Source organism: Cebus imitator, unplaced genomic scaffold, assembly GCF_001604975.1.
Source record: "Cebus imitator isolate Cc_AM_T3 unplaced genomic scaffold, Cebus_imitator-1.0 Scaffold61, whole genome shotgun sequence".
Classification (NCBI taxonomy): Eukaryota; Metazoa; Chordata; class Mammalia; order Primates; family Cebidae; genus Cebus; species Cebus imitator.
In genome coordinates, this window is record NW_016107376.1 from 3,096,038 (window position 1) to 3,109,184 (window position 13,147).

The following is a 13,147-nucleotide window of genomic DNA, read 5'->3' on the forward strand; positions in this document are numbered from 1 at the left end:
CCACCCCCTGCTGTCCCTCCCCTATTTCCCCCAAACAGACCCCAGTATGTAGTGCTCCCCTCCCTGTGTCCATGTGTTCTCAGTGTTCAACACCTGCCTATGAGTGAGAACATGTGGTGTTTGATTTTCTGCTCCTGTGTCAGTTTGCTGAGAATGATGGCTTCCAGGTTCATCCACGTTCCTACAAAGGACATGAACTCATCCTTTTTGATGGCTGCGTAATATTCCATGGTGTATATATGCCACATTTTCCCTGTCCGGTCTATCATCGATGGGCATTTGGGTTGGTTCCAGGTCTTTGCTATTGTAAACTGTGCTGCAATGAACATTCGTGTGCATGTGTCCTTATAGTAGAACAATTTATAATCCTTTGGATATATACCCAGTAATGGGATTGCTGGGTCATATGGAATTTCTATTTCTAGGTACTTGAGGAATTGCTACACTGTCTTCCACAATGGAATTTCAAGTCTTGACTGTAGAGTCTGGTCATTGTAAGCTTATAAGTTGCTACCTCATTTGCGTTTTGATGCTATGTAATACAATCTCCTCCCCTGCTGACCTTTTTCCTCCAGAGCAGAGTATTTGTGTATTCCCAGTACCTTTCTCAGATGCTGACAGATAGTGGGTACCTAATAAATAATTGTCCAATTAACCGATTTAGATATGAGTATGCTGAGTATGATAATAGAATCGTAGATTCTTTCATGGCTTGGGGGATTGTTTGAATAATTCTGTCAGCCAAAAAGAAGAGAAGCATGTTAGATGTTGCTGGAAAACTAATGCCAGAATTGTGTATGACTCCTACCGTATCGTTGATATCTCTTCTAAACGTAGTCTAGGAATTGTTGACAAAGCTTGATTTAGCAGTACTTCTGTAACAAATATAGTCCAAGTCACTATAAAGAAAACATACAAAGGGACAAAGGTGTTTTTTTCTAGATCTTAGAATAATGGCACTGAAAAAGACAGAGTGAGGTCACCTCATTCTTTCTGCCATTGATGACACCTTAAATCTTCCCACAGATCTATGTGGCACTTCAATTAACAAATCCCCTGGGAATGATGCCTCTTTGTAAGGCATTAGCCTTGTTAAATCACTCCTCCCACCATAAATCACATCCGTAATGCAAAGCTTCCTCTCACAAGATAGAGATGCTTGTGTGCGCTGCTTCTACATCTATCTTCCCAATTAAAGGTACAAGAGGCAGAGTCTGAAGAGTGCCAAGTATCCCCAAACTTGTTTTTCTTTTCTTTCCCAGAAGAGAATGAACTTTTTTCTCCCCACCCCAGTGGTGACACCCTCACCTCACTTGCTCTCCTCCCCAATGGAACACAAAATATTGTCACAAAGATGCACTTTCCGCTTTTCCTAAGATCAGATCCAATGTAAGTTGTTTGCAGTTATTTACCACCTGTATTTCTTCAGTTATTCGTGCTGAAGTCTAAGTACAGTCAGACATTTTCCTTTGATGGTCATGTGAATGGTGTCTAAATATTTCACTTCATTGCCTTGCTTAGTGAATTTTAGGAGTCACCAAGTAGAAAATGCATTTTGTCCTTTTTAGGTTGATTTGGAACAGGATGCCAGGAGGGTTCACCTTTGGCAAACTCCGCTTCCCTGCTTCACACCTTCTTGGAAATCAAGCTTGGACTAATCCAGTGGGATTGCTGAAGTCCCCATTCCAGGAGCTGTTGGAGGTAGAGAAAGCTCTGTTAATTTTTTACCAGTGTTTGGATCCTTTAATCCTAGCAATTAGTATCTCCTCTGCTATGTGCTGATCCTTAACCACTCCCCATCTCACAATGATGGGAGACCCTTCAGTACCTATTTTATGTTTTCTGTAACATTTGCTTGAGTTACAATTAGGAAGTTGTATATGTGCACATATGTATATAATGTGCCATGAACATCCCCGTGCTCCTTATCCAAAGCCCTATTTCCCTATTGCATTTATCCCTCTGGATTTGAATTTTGTTATTTTATTCTCATTATTTATGAAGGGATTATATGACCTAAAAAAACAAAAAAACTTGAAAAATGTGGAAAAGTTCTCCAAACTCTCAACAATCTGCTTTCTCAGCGAAAGCTCTGCCAAACCTCAATAATTTTAAATGGTAATGATCAGGTCATAATTCTTTTTCATTCTACTCAAAGATAATTGTAATCATTGTAGTAATGAGCATGGAGAACAAATGTCTGCTTTCTGTTCCCTGAGCCAAGACCACGCTGCTTTCAAAAAGATCAGTTCATCACAATAGTGGACTTGGTAATTTCCTAGGTGCTAATGCACTTCCCATGAAATGAGCAAAAGAATAGTTTTAAATATACATCAGTTTCCATAATTATTTTATGTAATCATTTATGGAGAATGAATGAATCGGAGCAATGTTGTATTGCCCCGAAATTTTGCAGAAAATCACAAAACTGACAATGTAAATTTAAGCAATTCTGTGTCCCTGAAAAAGAGAATGAGTTAAGTGTCATAAACATTAAAAGATCATTATATTCACAAATGTTTTCATTAATTAGTAAAAGCCAGATTAATTATACAGTGTTCTGTTTTAAACTGATATGAAAATGAAAAGGGACTAAAAAAAGCCTGAAAGCCAGACTGAAGCTATAAAATGTAAAGGAGCTAGCATTAGGGGCATGAGAATCTCGCCAACTTGTCCATCCTCAACGCTTCTCTGTGTCTCACCCCTCTCCTCATTTTTATGACTTCCACATTGATCCAGCCCTCCAGATAAATCCTGCTGGCCTAGCAGAAATACCACATAAAGATTATTTCACTCAAGATAAAAGAATAGCCCCCTGTTAAAAAGATTAAATCAACATTCTCTAACTTGCCACTTAAGACCTTCTATCAATGTCCCTTCCTTTACCCAGCCACTTTCCTCCAAGGTCACCTGCTGGATAAGTGGAACCATCATTTTTTTTTTTCTTTTTTTCCAAGACAGAGTCTTGCTCTAGAGTCTTGCTGTGCCGCCCAGGCTGGAGTGCAGTGGTGGCACCACTGCAACCTCCACCTCCTGGGTTCAAGGGATTCTCCTGCGTCAGCCTCACCTCCTGAGTAGCTGGGACTTCAGGCATGTACCGCCATGCCTTTTTTGTATTTTTAGTGGAGACAGGGTTTCACCCTGTTGATCAGGCTGGTCTCAAAGCCCTGACCTCAAATGATCCGCCCAGCTCGGCCTCCCAAAGTGCTGGGATTATAGGCATGGCCACTGTGCCCGGCCAGTGGAACCACTTTCTATAGTGTGCCCATACTGAGCCTTGGACATCTTTCCTAGTTTGGTACCTGCTGTATACTTAACAGCATGTTACTGTGTTTTCTGTCCCATCTTGTCACACTTACCTTTGTAACGTTGTCTAACTCCAGCTCTCCAGATTTGTAAGTCAGAGAAAGTCAATAAACTTACTTCTTTTGAATTTCCCCCATGGTCAAGGACAAGTGTATCTGCACTAAATGCTTATTAAGGCTCTAAAACAATGGAATTTGGATAAAGCTGGTAGGAATAAAAAGTGAATCTTGGTATAAGAATAGCAGTGAAATATTCTAATGTGGCAATGAGATGCTCCTCAAGAATTTGGAGGAAAAAAATAGAAAATAAGGGGGTGTGTAAAGTCTGTACACTTAGTATAAAACCTTTAGCCACCTTTCCTAGTCCAGGTAGAAAACTGGAGAATTTTTTTCTGGACTAAGTGAATGTCCTCAGGGGAAAATGCCTTCAATGATGGGCATCCAGGGTTCCCCAATGAAATTGCCAGTTTGCCATTTGGTCACTCTATGACAAAGCCTACCAGTTATAAACACCACCACGTGCATGCACACACAGACTCTATCATGTGCTCTGTAATGTCTTTATTTTTTGAGATGGAGTCTCACTCTGTTGCCCAGGCTGGAGTGCAGTGGCATGATCTTGGCTCACTGCAACCTCTGCCTCCTGGGTTCAAGTGATTCTCCTGCCTCAGCCTCCCAAATACCTGGGACTACAGGCATGTGCCACCACACCCGGCTAATTTTTGTATTTTTAGTTGAGACAGGGTTTCACTGTGTTGGCCAGGATGTTCTCAATCTCTTCTTGACCTTGTGATCCGCCCTCCTCGGCCTCCCAAAGTGCTGGGATTACAGGTGTGAGCCACCCCACCAGCCCATGATGTCTTATTTTTAAATGTAAAGGAACATTTAAGGATCTGTAGGTATTTGAGGAAAGCCTCTAGTATGAAACAGAAAGCCCTAAACAAGCAAACAAATGGGAGAAAAAGAACTTAGAGAAAATAGCCCATACAGGAAACAAGAAAACATCAAAAAGCAATAATCTAAAAATTACTAGATGATGTTACAACTATGAAATGAACAAAAAAGAGGTTTTCAAATTTAAAATGATAAGAACATTTTAAAACAAATTACTAGAAAATTAAAAGATAAAGACTTTCTTAGAAAGTAGGACAAAATAAGAAAAAGAGGTGGAAAATTAAAATAAGAAGTTAAAAATTGGAGGATCAGTCTAAGAAAAATATAGAAATAAAAAAACACGCAGTGGCAGAAACCACTTGACTCTCTTCATGAGTGGAGGTGTCTTGGTGCACCTAGGTCACTTTAATGAGTGCACGGATAATTGTCAGGGAGGGGGATCTTTGTAAAATGCAGATTCTAATTCAGCAGGTTGGTGGTAGCACCTGAGATTTTGCATTTCTGACAAGCTCTTGAGTGATGCCTGTGCTGCGTCCATGGACCACACTTGGAGTAGCAAGGTTCTAGTCTAGGCCATCTCTGCATCTTCCATACTCCTATCTTAGTTGATTAAACCATTTGCAGAGAGTGAGGCCTGTGAAGCAGCAAAGAGTGGTGGATGTTCCTTTGAGCTCTGTGTATCCAAATCTGAACTCACTATCTTTCCTCCAAAATCTTCTTCCCCTGGCTATTCTCTTAATTAATATCATCTCTTTGCTTCAAGTTTTCCAAGCAGGAAACCTTTGCGTTAACTCATTAACTTCCCCCTCTAATAGTTCCTTTTTTTTTTTTTTTTTTTTTTTTTTTTTTTTTTTTTTTTTTTTTTTTTTTTTTTTTTTTTTTTTTTTTTTTTTTTTTTTTTTTGAGACTGAGCTTCCCTCTGTTGCCCAGGCTGGAGTGCAATGGCATGATCTTGGTTTACTGCAACCTCCCCGCCTCCTGGGTTCAAGTGATTCTCCTGCCTCAGCCTCCCGAGTAACTGGGATTACAGGCACACGCCACCACACCTGGCTAATGTTTGTATTTTTAGTGGGAGGGTTTCACCATGTTGGCCAGGCTGGTCTTGAACTCCTTACCTTAAGTGATCTGCCTGCTTTGGCCTCTCAAAGTGTTGGGATTACAGGCATGAGCCACCGTGCCCAGCCAACTTCCTCCTCCTAATAGTTCTAATGAAATATTAACTGCCCAGGTATTTCTTTAAGAGATCCTATTTCTTGAGTGTCTTTCTCGCTGTCTCCTCGTCTGTCTGTCCATTGCCTTAAGCCTCTCCAGGTCACATCTCTTTAAACGTACTCTAACCTCCTTACAAAATTTGGTCTCAGATGTGGCTCCGCAGGGATGCTTATAAAATGCAAACATGACCATGTTAATCTCCTCTTTAAGAGACTCTCATAATTCTCCATTTTTAAAAGTAAATAAAATCTAAGCTCATTAAAATGACATTTCAAAGTCTTTCTTGATTTGGTTTCCTGTCCATTTTTAAAACTTCATCTCCCGCATGTACACACTGCTTAGCCCTGCAGAGCTACTTTCTACTGGAGACCTTTGTATACACCATTGCTCTGCCTGAAACTCCTCACTCCACTATTTTACCTTGGGAACTACTCAGATGGACTCCTGGGAAGCCTGCATTCCCTTCCAGGCAGAGTTGATTCTGTCCTCCATTGTTCTCCAGTAAAGCTGTGTGTGTGTCTCTCTCTCTCCTCTCTTTTTTGTCCTTAGCCATATTCTGATTACTATGACCCCTTCTTCTCCCAAAATTCCCCTCCTGTGAAATTCTAGTATACTGGGATTAACTTTCATGTATGTTTTTGATGACCACAGAAATTTTTATTTGTGAATTCTCTGGGAATTATTTAAAGGAGGAGCAAAGAACTGAGGGTTCAAAATATAAAGGGAGACGAAGTGGATGTCACAGAAGGAGAAAAGCTTGCACAGAGACATCTTGAAAAAGATGAAAAAAAAAAAAGAAAGAAGGAGTTCATTCTGATTCTTACAGCTGCATTCAGGTGGTTTTGGAAGGAAGGAAGGAGGGAGAGAAGGGAGCTAAGACTTCTGTGAGAAAAGCTTGGAGCCAGGATGAAGAAGAAAGAGAAAGGTGAGACCATGTGGCAGGACTGGGAGCAGAAGTCAGCAAGTCATGAATGATTGATTAGCAGGATACTGAACATGTGGATACCACCCCATGTATGATATCTGCAACAAAGCAAAATACCTATGCGTGCATCTTACTGAAGAAGTCAAAGAGAGTAAAGGCTGATGAGTAGAAATAAAGAGTACAGCAGACACCATTATAAACTTAAAGTATACAACATGCCATTGATGTTATCAGTGTTCTGACCTAAGGGTTTTATTTTAATGAAGGCATAAAAATGTGCAGAAGGGTTCCTTAGGTAGACTCTCTATCTAGGACCCCTCCTCCAAATACCGAGGAGCCCCCAGAGCAGACTCTCCCTGTCCAAGGGTTCCCTTTCCAGCACCCCATAAGAAACCTTCCTCACCCTGGTTACTCAGTTCTACTCACGGATGAGACCATTTCCTTTGGACTGCCTGCTCTTAAAAACTCTTGGATTTAAATGTAATCTTGCTCTCCACCCACCAATATGGAGTTGTTCTGTGCTTCCTGGAGCCACCTTGCCTTGTTCTTAGGTATCAGTTAACCTTTGCCTCACACGTCTAACTCCAGGTCAGCTATCTTCTTCCTCTCTCAGAGTCCCCACTTCATCTCTCTGCTCTGAAATTCTCTTTCATGGGAGAGATGATCAGATACCCCTGCTTCTCCTTGTATCCAAGATTTTAAAGACAGCTGTGAATTCTTTTTATCATTTTTTTCTTTTAAGGAACCTAAACCCGAGAGAGGATAAAATAGGGTGAGGATTATTATATTTCTTTATATGATATTGATAATAACAGCTTATATTTAATGAACACTTATTTTATGCCAGAAACCAAATATGCTAAACATTTTACATACCTTCAGTGCTGTTATTATCTGTCTGCTGATGAAAAAACAGGGTTCCATGGTCAGTAAGTCATGGAGCTAGACTTTGAACTCACGTAAATGAGGCTCAGACCCATGTTCTTAACCTTCAACTGTGTGGTCTTCCCTAGACCGGAGCCTCTAGAGGGGACGATCTGCAATTTACTACATTTCGTATTCCTGTCACCTTACAGGTGGTTAATACGTAAAGGGCACATGCAGAATATTAGTGGAATGCATTCTGGATTAGGGAACAGAGAGGAGCTTTGCTAGTCAATGAAAGGTAGTATTTCAGGTCTACAGAATGTGTACCTTGCGGAGGAGAAGAAGGGAGATTATTTACCATCTAAATCTGAAGGTCATGGATTCTAAACGACTTGAATTCATCTTTGCTGAAGAAATTCTGAATACAGTAAGTCTACAGAATGAGTGACAATGGCGTGGAAACAGTGATTGATTTTTATATTGCTTTTCACAGAGTCAACACATGCAGACAGTCTGACTTGCCTATTGATCTGAGCTAGAGTTGAGTGAGTGAGCTGGGTGTAAAATTCCCAATTCATCACTAAAAGTCAGTCAGACCTTGAAAGAATATTACTTTCTTTTTTTCCTAACACGAGGGACAATGAAGAATTAAATGCCTAGATTGGGAGCTAAGAGATTACCTTTACTTTGTGGAGTAATAAACACATTAACGAAACAAGAAAATCCTATAAAAGAGGAAGTGTTTATTAAGATAATGGTGGAGGCCTTTTCTATTTCACTGGAAAGATTTGCCAAGTTCAGTGATCTTTAGGAAAGTATAATGATGAAAATAGTTACGTCCAGAGCTCCGAAAATTTGAACTGTCCTTTTTGTTGAAAGACTCTAGCCCAGCCTGTTTTATCCTATTCAAAACTTGCCAAATATTTTATATTGTCAATCTTTCCCTCCACCCCAAGCCAAGTTGTTAAGCTTTCAAACCAACAAATTTATTATGATAAATGTCATCTCAACGATTTATGTAAAGGCTATTGGACATCTTTTCTTAGTGTTTAATTAATACCAAATTAATATTTTGTATCATCCTCTGTGAAGACATTTGTAAATATAGAAGTGAAATAATTTTTTTTTTTTTTTGAGACAGCCTCACTCTGCTGCCCAGGCTGGAATGCAATGGAGCAGTCTTGGTTCACTGCAACCTCTGCCTCCTGGGTCCAAGTGGTTCACCTGCCTCAGCCTCCTGAGTATCTGGGATTATAGGTGCCTGCCACCACACCTGGCTAATTTTTGTATTTTTAATAGAGACGGGTTTCACCACGTTGGCCAGGCTGGTCTTGAACTCCTGACCTCGTGATTCACCCACTTTGGCCTCCCAAAGTGCTGGGATTACAGGCATGAGCCACTGTGCCTGGTGAGAAATAATTTTAATCAGTTTTTTTGTGGGGTAATTTACATCTACCAAAGATGATCTATTTTAAGTATACAGCTTTATGAGTTTTGATGAATTTATACAGTCATGCAACCACCCTCACCACAATCATGTTACAGAACATTTTTATCACCTTAAATGTTTACTCATTCCTCCTTGCAATCAATCCCCTCCCCAACTCCTGGCCTCTGATTTGCTGTCTATCAACATAGTTTTGGCTTTGCTAGATTTTCATATGGAATCATACAATACAGAATCACTTAGGAAGTAGTGTTTTGTGTCTTACTTATTGCTGTCCTTGAAAAGTATTCTTAAGCAAACAAAGTGACATGCCACATGTTGGCAGAAAAATATTTGCAAAATAAAATTCGAAAATTCTTGTATCTAGAATATATGGGTTCTTACGTTGTACATGTGCCTGTATGAAGGAGATACAGGTGTGTGTGCACATGCCTGTATGAAGGAGATACAGGTGTGTGTGCACGTGCCTGTATGAAGGAGATAGAGGTGTGTGTGCATGTGCCTGGAAGGAGATACAGGTGTGTGCTTCTCAGTTTTGCTAACAGTGGGAGTTCAATGGGGCAGAGAGGGAGGACTGGCCATGATGCTCAGCCACATACTGTAGAGAGAGGCAATTTAATGTTAAATGACACGCCATCCTCCCTTTCTGGCTCCCTTCTCCCAGTCAACTTTTTTCTTTTTCTAGAACTACTCATTATCCCTCATGGCTAAAAAATTAATTGCCTTAGGTGGAGAACTTAATTTCTAGCATCCATACCAAACTCAACTCCGTAGTTTCTCCGTATCTACTGTGTGAGCCGCTTAACTGATGCCCCCTTCTTCCAAATGAAGGATTGCTCAGCGTTTTTGGATTCTGGAATTATTATTTCCTGCTTTCTTTCTTTGGGACTTCTGAATTTCTTTGGTTTTGTTTTTAAGAAGTAACCCAAAATTTCCTATAACACCAAATAAAATGGTACTACCTTTCAAAAAAAAAAGACAACGAAATTTTTTAAAATAGGCAAAAAGCTAAACAGACAGTTTACCAAAGAAGATAGACAAATGGCAAATATACATAAAAAGATGCCCAACATCTTTGCTCATTAGGGAACTGTAAATTAAAATCACATTGAGATACCTGTGGTGATACAAAGACCTGTTCACAAATGTTCATAGCAGCTTTATTTATGATAGTCCCAAACTATAAACAACTCAAGTGTTTATCAGCTGACGAGTAGATAAGCAAACTGTGGGATGCCCATATGATGAATTGCTACTCAATAATAAAAGGGAACCAGTTACACTGCAGAACAGACAAATTACAGAAGCATTATGTTGAGTGAAAGAAGCAGATACAAAAGACTATATAGAAGAAATTGGGAAGGTTTAAAAAAATTTTAAAAGCAGTGACTATTTGAGTATCACAAGTAAAGTATTATATGCTATGGTACATAATCACCCAGTCCTCAAAGAGCCTGCATAATAAGGCACAAAGAGACTTGTCCTCCAAGAGCCTGCATGGTATTAGCCAATACAGTAGTAATTACCTAGGGATTTTTCTTGGAAGTGAGATTCTATTGCTTTCCCTCAATTTCAGTTTTGTCTCTGTGCTCATGGAAAGTTTAGTGCATGGAAAGTTTAGTTGATTTTATAATCAAAATGTAGACTATTTTCATCACTGTAAGTGGTTTCTGTAGTCTCAGCACAGAGTCAGTGGGGATATCAATGGTTCATGCCCTCAAACCATATATCCAGCTGGAAGGGGTGGAAAGTGGAAATGGATTCCACGGCCGTCCATGGGTCCCACAGGGATGATGAAAAGTGAAAGTTCCTGGAGCTGAGACAAGGGGCTTCACAGATCTTGGCAAGTGAGTGTCACTATGTTTCAGGTTACAGCCTAGATGTGGTCTCCTCATAGAAGCCTGTCCTGGCCACTCAAAATAAGTGACTTTTCCCCACCCCCATCATGCCATGGCAAGTCACCCTCTTTCATTCCCCTTAACATACATCAGTACCCGAACTACCCTGTTAATATCTTTCTTTACTTTTATTCCTGTCTGTTTTACTGCTCCAGAATTCAAGCTCTTTGAAGACAAGGATCTGTGTCTTTTAGTAACTGCCATATCCCAATTCATAGCATGGAATCTGGCACAAATTAGATGTTCTAAGTATGGACTCAATGGTGTCAAATACAATTAAATTCCAATGGGTTAGATAGTAGTGAATAGTAAAGATGTGGAGACACTGAGTAAAAAATAATCTCTAAAAAAAAATTCCTCGTCTGTTTTAAGGATAAAATGATATATAAATTACTCAATACAATGTCTGGCACATAGCAAGATCTCAAAACTGTAGGAGTTACCAATAATAATGACATTGGGATAAATCGCCTTATTGTAACAGTAGCACAAAACAGATCTATCCATCCCTTGGTTCTATCACTCTAGAAAGAAATACCTTTTCTTCTTTTTACAAAGTGTATTTTCTTTCTTTCTTTTTTTTTTTTCCTGAGACAGAGTCTCACTCTGTCACCCAGGCTGGAGTGCAGTGTTGTGATTGAGGCTCACTGCAACCTCTGCCTCCTGGTTTTCCTGCCTTAGCCTCCTAAGTAGCTGGAATTACAGATGAGCACTGCCAGGTCCAGCTAATTTTTGTATTTTTAGTAGAGATGGGGTTTCCCCATATTGGTCAGGCTGGTCTTGAACTCCTGATCTTGTGATTCGCCTGCCTTGGCTTCCCAAAGTGCTGGGATTATAGGTGTGAGCTGTGAGCCACCGTGCCCACCGCAAAGTGTATTTTCTTTATTTAAATGTCTTGTTGCTCCCCTACCCATTTTTTGGCACTGCCCAAGAATGTTGGAAGTTAGAACCAAAGCCCCAAACTTGAAGTCTTCTTTCTTTTTTTCATGTCTTAGATCATAGAAAATTTAGTAAAGTTGTAGTTCTGTCTGGTTTTCTAAATTGAATGATGTGGTTTGACTGCATAGTGTAAAGATAGAAGGGAGCCTTGGATTATTGTAACTTTAGAGTCATCTATTCAACCCAAAATACCATTTGTTGCATTAAATCTGTTATTATTTTTTTTTTTTTAAACAACAAAATCTCAAAATACCCTTCATCACTTGACCTCAGTATCAGCTCAGGTAAATAGCAACTTGCAAGCCATTTGTGCTTTTGTTTTATGGTAGTGGCTGAATAGAACAGGTATAAAACAGTGTTAGGTTTCTCCATAACATCAAATAGAACAGCCTTATTTCAGAAGATAAGTTTCTATAGATACTATTTAAGATTTTACATGGCACTTCTAAGTTTATCAGATTGTCTGAGTTTTTGAAATGAGCAAATCTACAGGCAAAAGTATTTTTTTCTTTTCTTAAGACAGTTTCTATAGCAAGCTGTTCCTGTTCCCTTTTCAAGTGTGGATTCATTTTAAAAAAATTGTTATAAAATACACATAACATAAAATTTACCATTTTGGTCATTTTTAAGTGTATAGTTCAGTAGCATTAAGTATATTCATATTTTACGACCATCACCACTATTCATCATCAGAACTTTTTTTTTAATCTTTCCAAAGTAAAGCTCCTTACCCATTAAATAGTAGCTTCCCATTCTTTTGTATTCCAGTTTCTGATCGCTATTCTACTTTCTGTGTTTCTGATTTTAGTATTCTAGAAACCTCATGTAACCGGAATCATATACTATTTTTTTCATGTAACTGATTTATTCTTTAATGTCTTCAGGTTCATTCATGCTGTAGCATGTGTCAACATTTCTCACTTTTTCAAGGCTGAGTAAAATTTCATGTCTGTATATACCACATATTGTTTATTCATTCATCTGTTGATAGACACTTGGGTTGCTTTCACATTTTTGGCTATTGTGAATAATGCTGCTGTGAACGTGGTTGTACAAATGTCTCTTTCAGATTCCCCTTTCAGTTCTTTTAGATATATACCCAGAAGTGAAATTGCTAGATAGTATATTGTTTCTGTGTTATGTTTTGAGGCATTGTTACACCATTTTCCGTGGTAGCTACACCACCTTACATTCCCAGCCATGGTGCCCAAGTGTTCCAGTTTCTCCACAGCCTCACCAACATTTGTTATTATTTGGTTTTTTTGATGATGGCCATCTTAATGGGTGTGAAGTAGAATCTCATTGTGGCTTTGATTTGCATTTTCCTAGTGATATTGAATATCTTTTTATGTGCCTTTTTTTTTTTTTTGCCATTTTTCTGTGTTCTTTGGAGAAATGTCTGTATGGGTTCTTTGCCCATTTTTCCTTTTTTGAATTGAGTTTGTTGTTTTCTGTTGTTGAGTTGTGGGAGTTCTTTGTATATTTTGGTTATTAACCCTTTATCATATATATGATTTGCAAGTATTTTTCTTCCATTCTATGAGTTGCTTTTCCATTCTGTGAGTTGATGGTATTTTTTTGATGCACAAACGTTTTTAATTTTGATGTATTCCAATTTGTACCTTTTGGTTTTCCCTTCCCTCCCCTCCCCTCCCCTCCC

At 39.1% G+C, this 13,147-nt stretch overlaps 1 protein-coding gene across 1 annotated transcript in view; it reads left to right on the forward strand.

The window, feature by feature from the left end:
- Positions 1-376: 376 nt before the first annotated feature.
- CUBN (cubilin) overlaps positions 377-13,147 on the forward strand; it is a 305,685-nt gene continuing 292,914 nt past the window's right edge. The window contains exon 1 of the mRNA XM_037739008.1: positions 377-1,701. The gene's annotated coding sequence lies outside the window, so the exon portion shown is untranslated. The remainder of the gene's footprint in view (positions 1,702-13,147) is intronic.